Source organism: Megalopta genalis, unplaced genomic scaffold (genome assembly GCF_051020955.1).
Source record: "Megalopta genalis isolate 19385.01 unplaced genomic scaffold, iyMegGena1_principal scaffold0023, whole genome shotgun sequence".
Lineage (NCBI taxonomy): Eukaryota > Metazoa > Arthropoda > Insecta > Hymenoptera > Halictidae > Megalopta > Megalopta genalis.
Genome location: NW_027476093.1, coordinates 1,219,676 through 1,230,986, shown reverse-complemented (window position 1 = coordinate 1,230,986; position 11,311 = coordinate 1,219,676).

Here is an 11,311-nt window from a genome sequence, read left to right as displayed (position 1 = left end):
CCTCGAACACAAGTGCACTAAATCAATCCATTGTCAGGGACGAGTCGATCCCCTCCCCCCACCCCACCCCGCGCAGGTTGACTCACCTTCGCCACAAAGAGCCTCCGAAGTATTAGAACAACTATCGGCCTCTTATGGGAAAGATGTTGTTTCATCGATCTTTTACAACTCGCCAACTTGTCTTTTCTTTTCGATGCCGCGATAGCAAACGGAGATGCTGACTTCGTGCTCTGCGAGCTACAATAATGTCTCTCTAATTGACGCTCAGATTGTCCACGAAAATGGACAATTTGCGAAGAGTAGATACAATTGTTCGAGCCTCTCGATTTGTTTTTATACTCACGAATTGTCGACAATTATAAAACAACAAGCTACAAGGCTCGAATAATCGTATCTTCTCTTTCCGAATTGTCCATTTTTGTTTGCAATCTGAGCGTCAGTTAGGGAGACATTACTACAATGAAAGAAGTTCGTTGCTACGTTTCGCGTGATAGGTCAGTCTATTCGAAGCATTGCAAATGAACTTTCACCGGTAACAGGCAATATATCGTTAACTACAGGGAACGCGACCGAACAGGAAACAGGGTGTCTAACAAGTGAAACTTACTATGTCAGTTTACCCTCTGGAAAGTTGGTAAAGGATTTGTCTTAGACCACCTCTGTTTATCTTGCCCGCGAGACAAACGTGTTTCCACGCGAAGCACGAAATTGAGGGAAAATTGTAGTCGGTCTTGTTTCGCCGACACAGCTGAAACGTTATGAAACCTTCTTTTTTTCAAATAAATATTCATTTTAGCGAAGATAACGTTTATCTACCGAGGAACGAAACGATCGCGATCGTCTCTTTATTTCAAATTCTTAAGAGTCAAGATCTCTTTATTTCAGCTCTTAAGTTCGGAAGAAATTCGAGTTCGTTTTGATACTTAACTCCTGTCATTCGAATACTATTACAAAGAAATTCGTGGCATTTTCTTGGAATTTATTAAATCGCATTTTCTAGAGTAATATTTCTGAGAGTCGCGAATTAAAGCAATGGATCCTTAACGCTAGATTCATGGAACCCGTCGAAATGGCGGGTCACTAATTTTTTTATTTACGAGTTATTTATTCAATTTACATGTTGCTCACGGCAAATGTTACAATAACGCTTGTTAAAAATCAGAGTAAATGTCTTATTGTTACTTTTATAAATGTAAAACAGCTGTTTTTCGTGCTCCGTAAATATCTAGTGTTAAATAATAAATTAGGAAGACATTACTGTATTGCTTTCAATTCATTGAAATTCTTAACGAAAGAAGTTTCTATTGGATTGAAAGTTTGTCTTCGATGGAGATACTTTTTATTTCGCATAAAGATCCACAGTCTAATATTTACAGTAATATCTCCCTAATTGACGCTCAGATTGTCCACAAAAATAGACAATTTTGGAAGAGGAGATACGATTGTTCGAGCCTTGTAGCTCATTTTTACAGTTGTCGACAATTCGTAACTGTAAAAGTGAACTGGAATAATCGTATCTCCTCTTCCCGAATTGTCCATTTTCGTGTACAAGCTGAGCGTCGATTAGGGAAACTTTGCCCCGTAACTACCAGTATTATAATACAGTAAATTCTCCCTAATCGACGCTCGGCTCACACGTATAAATGGACAATTTTGGAAGAGGAGACACGATTGTTCGAGCCTCGTGCCGCGTTTTTATTGTCGACAACTTTAAAAATGAGCCGCGAGATTGGAATAATCGTAACCTCCTCCTCCTAAATTGTTCATTTTTGTTTCCAAGACGAGCGTCGATTAGGGAGAACTTACTGTATTTACGGTAACACTTTGCTGGGGGAAATTTTCTTTACCGTTGCAACGACTAGATTCCATTGTAATCGTTTCTTCGAAGAAAAAGAAAATTTGTACTTATTCTCTGCTCGGACGCTTGTGTATTAATAACGGGAGAACGGAATTTTATTCAGACACTTGAAAAAGAAAGAGTCGACGTTTATACTTAACGGACTAACGAATAACTTGAAATGTCTGCGACGAATCCGACTCGGATAAGATGCCGAGCGGTGAGATTAACGTTAAACTTTGGTACATGATTTTAAAGAAACATCGATCGAAACCTCGTATTGGGAATTAAAAAAGAAGCAGCTTAACGTGGGACAGCGTCGAAATAATTTGTAACGATCGTAGATACATCGATTGGAACATTTAAAAATAGCTGAAGCCTTTTGAATCCATTTCCTCTTCCCGAATTGTCCATTTTTGTGGACAATCTGAGCGTCAATTAGGAAGACATTAGAGTAAATATTAGATTGTGGATCTTCATGCGAAATAAAAAGTATCGATTGCAGCAAACTTCCATTCCAATAGAAACTTTCGTTAAGAATTTCAATGAATTGAAAGCAATACAGTAGTCTCCCTAATTGACGCTCAGATTGTCCACGAAAATGGGAAAATTTGGGAAGAGAAGATACGATTATTCGAGGCTTGCGGTTCGTTTTTATAATTGCGAATTGTCGATAACTTTAAAAACGAGCTCCTCCAAAGCTCGGATAATCATGTCTCCTCTTCCTGAATTGTCCATTTTTCTGCACAATCTAAGCGTCAGTAAAGGGAGACATTAGCGTGGACGTTTCATGGAATCCGTCGGATTCACCCGACAAATCATTAACGGCGTTTCAGCTGTGATCTCGATCTCCGTCAAAATTCCTCCGTTTTCCCCGTGCACGTGGCCACCTTCGGGACCCAGGCGTTCACACCTGGCCCCGGGAGTACTTACTATTCGACGATGAAATAACATCGCACATCGGTTTTGCACTTCTCTCGGCGGATTCAGAAGTGACCACGATTTCTATGAGCCGTAATAACGTTACGCTGATTTATCTCTGCTTTAACCCGACGGGCTCTCGCGTTCCCCGCGGTGAAAACGTGTATGTAATATCGTTTAACCCGGGTATTGTCGGGTTCAAACGTATGCAAAGTCGCCGTGACGTCGTTGACGGGCCGTCGGTGTGCCTTCGGATATCGGCGCGGGTCACGGGCACGCGGCTCCTCAGGTCGCTTCCTTATTATACGTCGGACGACCTAGGACGTCGTGAAGGTATGCGAATGTGTCCACGCCACGGAATTTCCTCCGCTGGAATCGTCACTTTCGGATATCTCGTCTCGAGCGCCGAGCGAGAGAACCATTACCGGCCGAATAATAACCGAGGCCCTCCTATAAAAACGAAAGGATTTCGCGAACGATTTCGAACGGATTTCTTTCTCGCGCCGCTTTCTGCATGCCATTCGTAACCTCGAAAGTGTCCGCGAAGGGCGGACGGTGTTCTCCAAACCTTCGCAAGAGGAAACTCTGCGAGACGAAACTCTCCCTTTTTGCGGACGAAATATTAGGAGAACGTATGGGGAAAGTTATGTCGTTTGTTTACATTAAATTCGAACAAATAAATTTTTAACTAGTTTTTATTTGCAATCAATGATGTGATCACCCTCATTATCAACAACCTTTTATCATTTAGTATGCAAATTTTTAGTATGCAAAAAAAAGGAATACTGACATGCGCAGAAACGACATTACTTTCTGGTCCCCCTAATATAATTTAATGCTGAAGCTGCTATTGTCGAAAATAGCTTTTGTTCGACGATTCTAAAATCTTTGGAGAAATGCTGGAACGCGGGAAATGCTCGAATAAATTCAATCATTGAAGCAAACATTATGACGAGAGCTTGATCGAGATGATCTTGAGCTTTTCAGTTTTACCAGGCAATGAGCGCCTGGTACTGTCATTGCTGGGCTTAATGTGAATCCATTTAGGGTAAGAATTATCTCGACGTACTGTGAATAGCTTTGTTGAGTGGATTAAATATCGATAATATCGATTAAGTATCGATTTGTACTCGAAGGATATCGTATAATTAGCTACACAGTAATGTCTCTCTAATTGACGCGCAGATTGTCCACGAAAATGGACAATTTTGGGAAGAGGAGATACGATTATTTGTGAGCCTTGGGGAGAAAATTAATAATTGATATTACAAATAATCCTAAGCAAACTCGATTATATTTTCAGTGTTAATAAATTTTGAAAGTTGCAGTTGCGATTAGAAATACAATAATGTCTCTCTAATTGACGCTCGGATTGTCCACGAAAATGGACAATTTTGGGAAGAGGAGATACGATTATTTGTGAGCCTTGGGGAGAAAATTAATAATTGACATTACAAATGATCCTAAGCAAATTCGATTATATTTTCAGTGTTAATAAATTTTGAAAGTTGCAGTCGCGATTAGAAGACAGTAATGTCTCCCTAATTGTTGCTTCAGATTGTGCCGAAAAAATGGACAATTTGAAAAGAGAACGCATAACGATTGTTCGAGTCTTGCGGCTCGTTTTTATAGCTATCGATTAACAAAAATTATAAAAACGAGCTGCAACGTTATTTACAATCATGCCTGATCTTCGCAAATTGTCCATTTTGGTGGACAAGTTGCGCGTCAATTAAGGAGAATTTAATGTAGCATCGAGGTCTCGACTGGAATAACAGACTAGAGAATCCGGGTCTCTGAATGCGGGGGAGATAATGATTATAAAAATCTCCTATGCCAGCGGGCGGGACGTAATAAAGCAGAGTTTTTAAATAGCCACTAAAGCACGAACAGCCTCAATCATAAACGAACGTCCCTTTAAGTAAGAGAAGCCCTCCCTTTTTATCTCTCGCTATTATTTCGACCCTCGTATCCTTCTTTTCTTTTTCTTTCTTTTTTTCTCTCCTGACGACGGCAGTTTTCCTCGTCGTTTTAACGATAACAATTAAAAAGGCCACCGCGTTCCGACAAAGATAATTATCGCGGAGACACTTTTATTGGCTTCCGCGTCTCGAAAGGCATTCCTTAACTAATCTCGCGATCGCGACACTGATTTCACGATAATTCGCCGGCTGGATATTTTCGACTGGATTTATCTCCGGGGCCAAGGAAATTGTTGTTAATTTCAACGCGATTGTGAACAAGCGTTTCCGGTGGAACGTTCTAATAGATACGATGGAGAACACATGGACGAAAAGATGAAACGTTGTTGCCTTGTGCGATTTTATGTCAGAGTTATGTCAGGGTACTGCCAAAGTTACGCCACAGTTATGCCAAACTTATGTCATTCTATATTCTACATTCAATGTATATTCTATATTCTATATTCAATATTCTGTATTCTGCATTCTATATTCTATATATTACATACTATATTCTATATTCCATATTCTATATTCTATATTCTATATTTTATATTCTATATTCTATATTCTATATTCTATATTCTATATTCTATATTCTATATTCTATATTCTATATTCTATATTCTGTATTCTATATTCCATATTCTACATTCTATGTACTATACTCTATATTCTGTATTCTATATTCTACATTCTATATTTTCTATTCTGTATTCTATATTCTGTATATAAAATACAGAATTCTAAATATAGAATACTGAACATAGAATTCTGAATATAGAATTCTCAACATAGAATTCTGAATATAGAATTCTCAACATAGAATTCTGAACACAGAATTCTGAATATAGAATTCTGAATATAGAATATACAGAATACAGAATATAGAATATAAAATACAGAATATAGAATATAGAATACAGAACTTCTATATTCTATATTTTACATTCTATATTCTGCATTCTATATTCTGTATTTTATATTTTACATTTATATTCTGAATTCTATATTCTGTATTCTGCATTCTCTATTCTCCATTCTGTATTCTATATTCTGTATTCTATATTCTGTATTCTATATTCTGTGATCTGTATTCTGTATATTCAATACTCAGAATACTCTATGTTCAGAATTCTATATTCAGAATTTTGTATTCTATATACAGAATTCTATATTGAGAATTCTGTACAGAATTCTGTATTCTATATTCAGAATTCCATATTCAGAAATCTGTATTCTATATTGTATATCCTATATTCTGTATTCTGTATACTATATTCTATATTCTATATTTTACATTATATATTCTTTGACATAACCCTGCCATAACTCTGACATAACTTTGACATAAATAATCCTGACACAACTCTGATATAACTTTGGCATAACTCTGACATAACTTTGGCATCACTTTGGCATAACTTTAGCATAACTTTAGCATAACTTTAACATAACTCTGACATAACTTTGACCAACCCAATGTACCAGAAATTGCACATACCGTCCGATCGATGCGATCTCGATCGACTTCGATAAATTTTCGCGTCATGTCGATATTCCTTTTCATTAATTACGATATTACAGCTCTCGAAGTGATAGCGTTTACAGGATACAGCGAATCCTTGGCGCACGATCGTTTTCAGAACAGCAGTTCCAGTTTCAGTTCGACCTGGAATAATCGCGCGTCGGTAAACTACGTTTCTATTAGTCACCCGGGGGCGTACGGGAACTCGTTTACAGAAGGATTCACACACATATCATTAAACGCGGTTGCTTCGTTAGCATATTATCTCTCTCGATGGTGTAATTACGCGCGCGGCACACGACTCCATCCGATAAGAACGAAGAGCACCGTCTCCCGATGCTCGGAACGCTCGCGCCGCGGTGGGAAACTCCGCGACAACTGCGAATGCTAATCCAATTAGCTCATTAAGTAATTACACCGCGCAGACAGTTCTTGTCTTCCGCGGGATTTCGCAATACAGTTGCTATCTTGCCGGCGTCGCTAATTATGAGATTCTGTACTCGTCGGGCGTACACGCGAAACGGAAGAACAAATTTAACGGCTTTCGAGTTGTAATTATCATTAACGACGCGACCGTGAGGCGAGCAATTTTCAACGACCTTTCGCTAATAATCTCTCTCGCCGCAATAGCGACGATAGCTTGAAAAAAAAGTGCCAACAATGTCAGACACTCGCGGACGAATTGGTAACACGCGTTTCGAGCTACAGGCGTTGAAAGATTTTTTAAAAAAAGCTGCAGATTTCTTCCGGTCAAAATTGTTATAAAACTGCGATATTTTTGCAATCCTTGGTTTGTTGTAATTCATATAACAAGGTGCACCGATTTCGATGAAATTTTCAGCATGCATTTAAATTAGCGAGATCAACGAGAGGCATTTTCTAAGTTTCCATTACAGTAATGTCTCCCTTACTGACGTTCAGATTGTCCAATAAAATTGACAATTTGGGAAGAGGAGATACGATTAATCGAGCCTTGCGGCTCGTTTTTATAATTGCCAAAGTGTCAGAGTTATGTCAGGGTTATGCCAAAGTTATGTCATTCTATATTCTACCTTCTATATATATTCAATATTCTATATTCCATACTTTATATTTTATATCCTATATTTTGCATTCTATATTCTATAATCCATATTCTATATTCTATATACTATATTCTATATTCCATATTCTGAATTCTGTATCCTATATTCTGAATATAGAATATAGAATAAAATAAAATTCTGTATTCTATATTCTATATGCTATATTCTGAATTCTATATTCAGTATATTCCATATTCCGAGTTCTATGTATATTTAGAATTCTGTGTTCTATATTCAGAATATTCTATAATATATTCAGAATTCTGAATTCTATATTCGATATTTCGATATTTCGATGAAATACATTTCGCCAGAGATTATACAAATTACGCAGAACATCCCCTGGCACAATCCCGAATTCCATTTCGTCTCGGCCAAGCTGCGCCGCGATTCGTCGTCGACGGATGGCCCTGTGCGCCGTTTAAATTTTACTCGTCGATTACCGTTGCCTGGACCCATCGGCGATACGATTACCTTTCAATCAGCAGTCGAATCCTTACGAGGCAAAGTTTACGCGGGGCAATAAAAGTCCCGCGTTCCTATCCCCATGGCAGGAGGGGCGAGAGGTATGCCCTCGGAAGTCCTGTATCGGCCGGGGGAAGAAAAGGAGGAAGGACACACAAGGTGGCGGATAGCGAACGGAAAACGGCAGCAAGTAGGCCTGAGAGGCGAAGGATGATTGCTAGGAATAAAAGTCGCAGGGTGTGACTGATCGTTTATCTTGCGACAGGGACGGAAGGTTAGGCTAGGTAATGTGTACGTGCGAGAGGAAAACGCGCGGCGGAGGAGGAGGGAAGTGGGAGAAATGAAACCGTTACGCGCCGAGGGATATTAGGGTGTTCCGAAGCACCCTACCCTCCTCTGTGTACTCCACGCGCGCACACACGGAAACGCGCGCCCGCGCGCGCGCGCTCTCTCTGAGGCACACCGGCAAGAAAAAGCGTGGAATTTGTACTTCCACGATGCTCGTTCCGCGATAACGTTTTGATGCGCTCGTTGCCGCATTCCCGTCTTTTCATTTCGGCCCGAACGGAACGGCTGGCCCCGATATCGATACCCTGGAAGTCGAGAACGAAACACTGTTATTAGGTAGAATTTAATCTTCTCCAGATATTCGTTGCTATTGCGCTCCTCCTCGGACTGCTCGTGCGCGGGGAACTGTTTGCTCCACGACGATTCGGCTGCCCGATGAAATTCCGTGCGACGCACTCGTCGATGGAAAAAGGTCGCACGGTTTGGGAATTCTTATAAGCGTGCTTATAAAAAGTGCTTTTTGTCAATCTTTGCGGCGAATATTTTTCGCTTCTTTTGACGTAATTTATGTGCGCTATGAGTAACTACAGTTACTCACGAAATTGACAGCTTGTAAAATGCAATAACTTTTTTAAAAGTAAGTGATTTCAAATTATTTTTCTTTTTGATGATAGCGCGACTGGTCTGCTTGATGATGATAAAAATGCCTTTTTTTTAAATTTTGCTATTACTTCGAATGACAAAAAGAAGAGTAAAGAGCTATTGTTTTTTTTTTTTTTTATCTGAGCCTATATACGGTAATGTCTCGCTAATTAACGCTCAAATTGTGCACAAAAATGGATAATTTGGGAAGACGAGATACGATTATTCGAGACTTGCGGCTCGTTTTTATAATTGCCAAAGTTATGTCAAACTTATGTCAGAGTTATGTCAGGATTATGTCAAGGTTATGCCAAAGTTATATTCCATATTTTATATTTTATTATATTTTCTATATTCTGCATTCTAATATTCTATATTCTATATTTTATATACTATATTCCGTATACTATATTCTCTATTCTATATTCTGTATTCTTTATTCTACATTCTATATTCTGTATTCTGTATTCTGTATATTTTATATTCAGAATATTCTATATTCAGAATTCTGTATTCTATACTCAAAATATTCTATATTCAGATTATTCTATATTTAGAATTCTATATTCAGAATTCTGTATTCTGTATTCAGATCATTCTATATTCAGAATTCTATATTCTGTATTCAGAATTCTATATTCTGTATTCAGAATTCTATATTCAGAATTCTATATTCTGTATTCAGAATTCTATATTCTGTATTCAGAATTCTATATTCTGTATTCGGAATTCTATATTCTGTATTCAGAATATTGTATTCTGAATTCTATATTCTATATTCAGACTTCTGTATTCTATACACAAGATATAGAATTCAGAATATAGCATATAGAATGTAGAATATAGAATTCAGAATACAGAATATAGAATTCGGTATTCTATATTTTATATTCAGAATATAGAATATAGAACATAGAATATAGAATATAGAATATAGAATATAGAATATAGAATATAGAATATAGAATATAGAATGTAGAATATAGAATATAGAATATAGAATGTAGAATATAGAATACAGAATGTAAAATATAGAATATAGAATGCAGAATATAGCATATAGAATATAACATATAGAATATAGCATATAGAATATAGCATATAGAATATAGCATATAGAATATAGAATATAAAATATAGAATATAGAATATAGAATATAGAATGTAGAATATAAAATACAGAATGTAAAATATAGAATATAGAATGCAGAATATAGCATATAGAATATAGAATATAAAATATAGAATATAAAATATAGAATATAGAATATAGAATATATATATAGAAGGTAGAATATAGAATGACATAACTTTGGCATCACCCTGACATAGCTTTGGCATAACTTTGACATAATCCTGACATAACTCTGACATAACTTTGGCACAACTTTGGCATAGCTTTGACATAACCCTAACATAACTTTGGCATAACTTTTGAATATAAAATATAAATATAAATGTACAATGCGAATTACGTAATGATTGCACGGTACAATGACAGCTCATAACGATCAAAACTAGATGAATCAAAGCTGTCCTTTCCGACGAGACGCAGGTACTGTCCCGCGCGCAGATCGTCAAAGGCTCGTTCTTGCGTCATTGAGGTCATTCGATTGGACGATGCTTCGCGAAGACCGGAAACGAGGGTAAAGCATGAATAAACGGCGCGCGTTCGTTTCCGGGTGTGCTCGGACGCGGGACGAAAGTAAAAAATTGAGCGATATCCTGGCGGATCGCAGTGTTGTGGAGGGCGGAGGGGGGAGGGGAGTCGACCTCCGAAATGACCGGACGGGATCTATTTTTTATAGCTTTGTGTGTCTCCATCGACGTAGGAAAATGAAACCGGTAATGCGACGGCATTGATAGATTCGCCACCATTTGTAGAATGGGCGGATTATGCGCGGCATAAATACGCAATTTCACCCCGAATGCCAGCGCGCGGCTTTCCCCTTTGGGGATAGCCGATGCTTATCCGCTTCAAATTAACAAATTGCTCCGAGCAAATACGCTGACAGTGAACCATCGGCGTCGCGCAACGCCGCTTAATCTAAAAGGAACTATTTCTGTTAACGAGCCTTCTCCGATTTCCGTCGGGGGACCGGCAAAAAATGACCATAGAAACGGGATCGATACGCGCACGGTGCAGAATTAGGCTTGACTGATCTCCCGCGCCCGGTTTTTCCAACCTTTTGTACGTTCGCCGATGTTGAAAAAGCTAAAAAAAAAAAAATTGAAAAAAAGAGGAGAGAGAGAGAGAAAAAATTGCGCGCGGATCGAAACAGATATCAAGGAGCACAACAAACATTCTCCCCTCTTCGTCGAGCCTTCGCGTTGTCTAATTACCCAACGAATGTTTGCCCGAGAGAGAGAGAGAGAGAAAGAGAGAGAGCCACCCCGCTGATTTCGAACCCCAAGAAACTGTGACGCGGAACCTGACGACCATTGTGTCGCGTTATGTTGTTAGCGTTTTTTTCTTCCTTTCTTCCATCCTTCCGTGTCCCTCGCCGCATTGTGCACGGCGGTCGCACCCTCTGTGCACACTCAAAACGGTACTATGTTGCCGGCAACGTACCGACGATTGCAC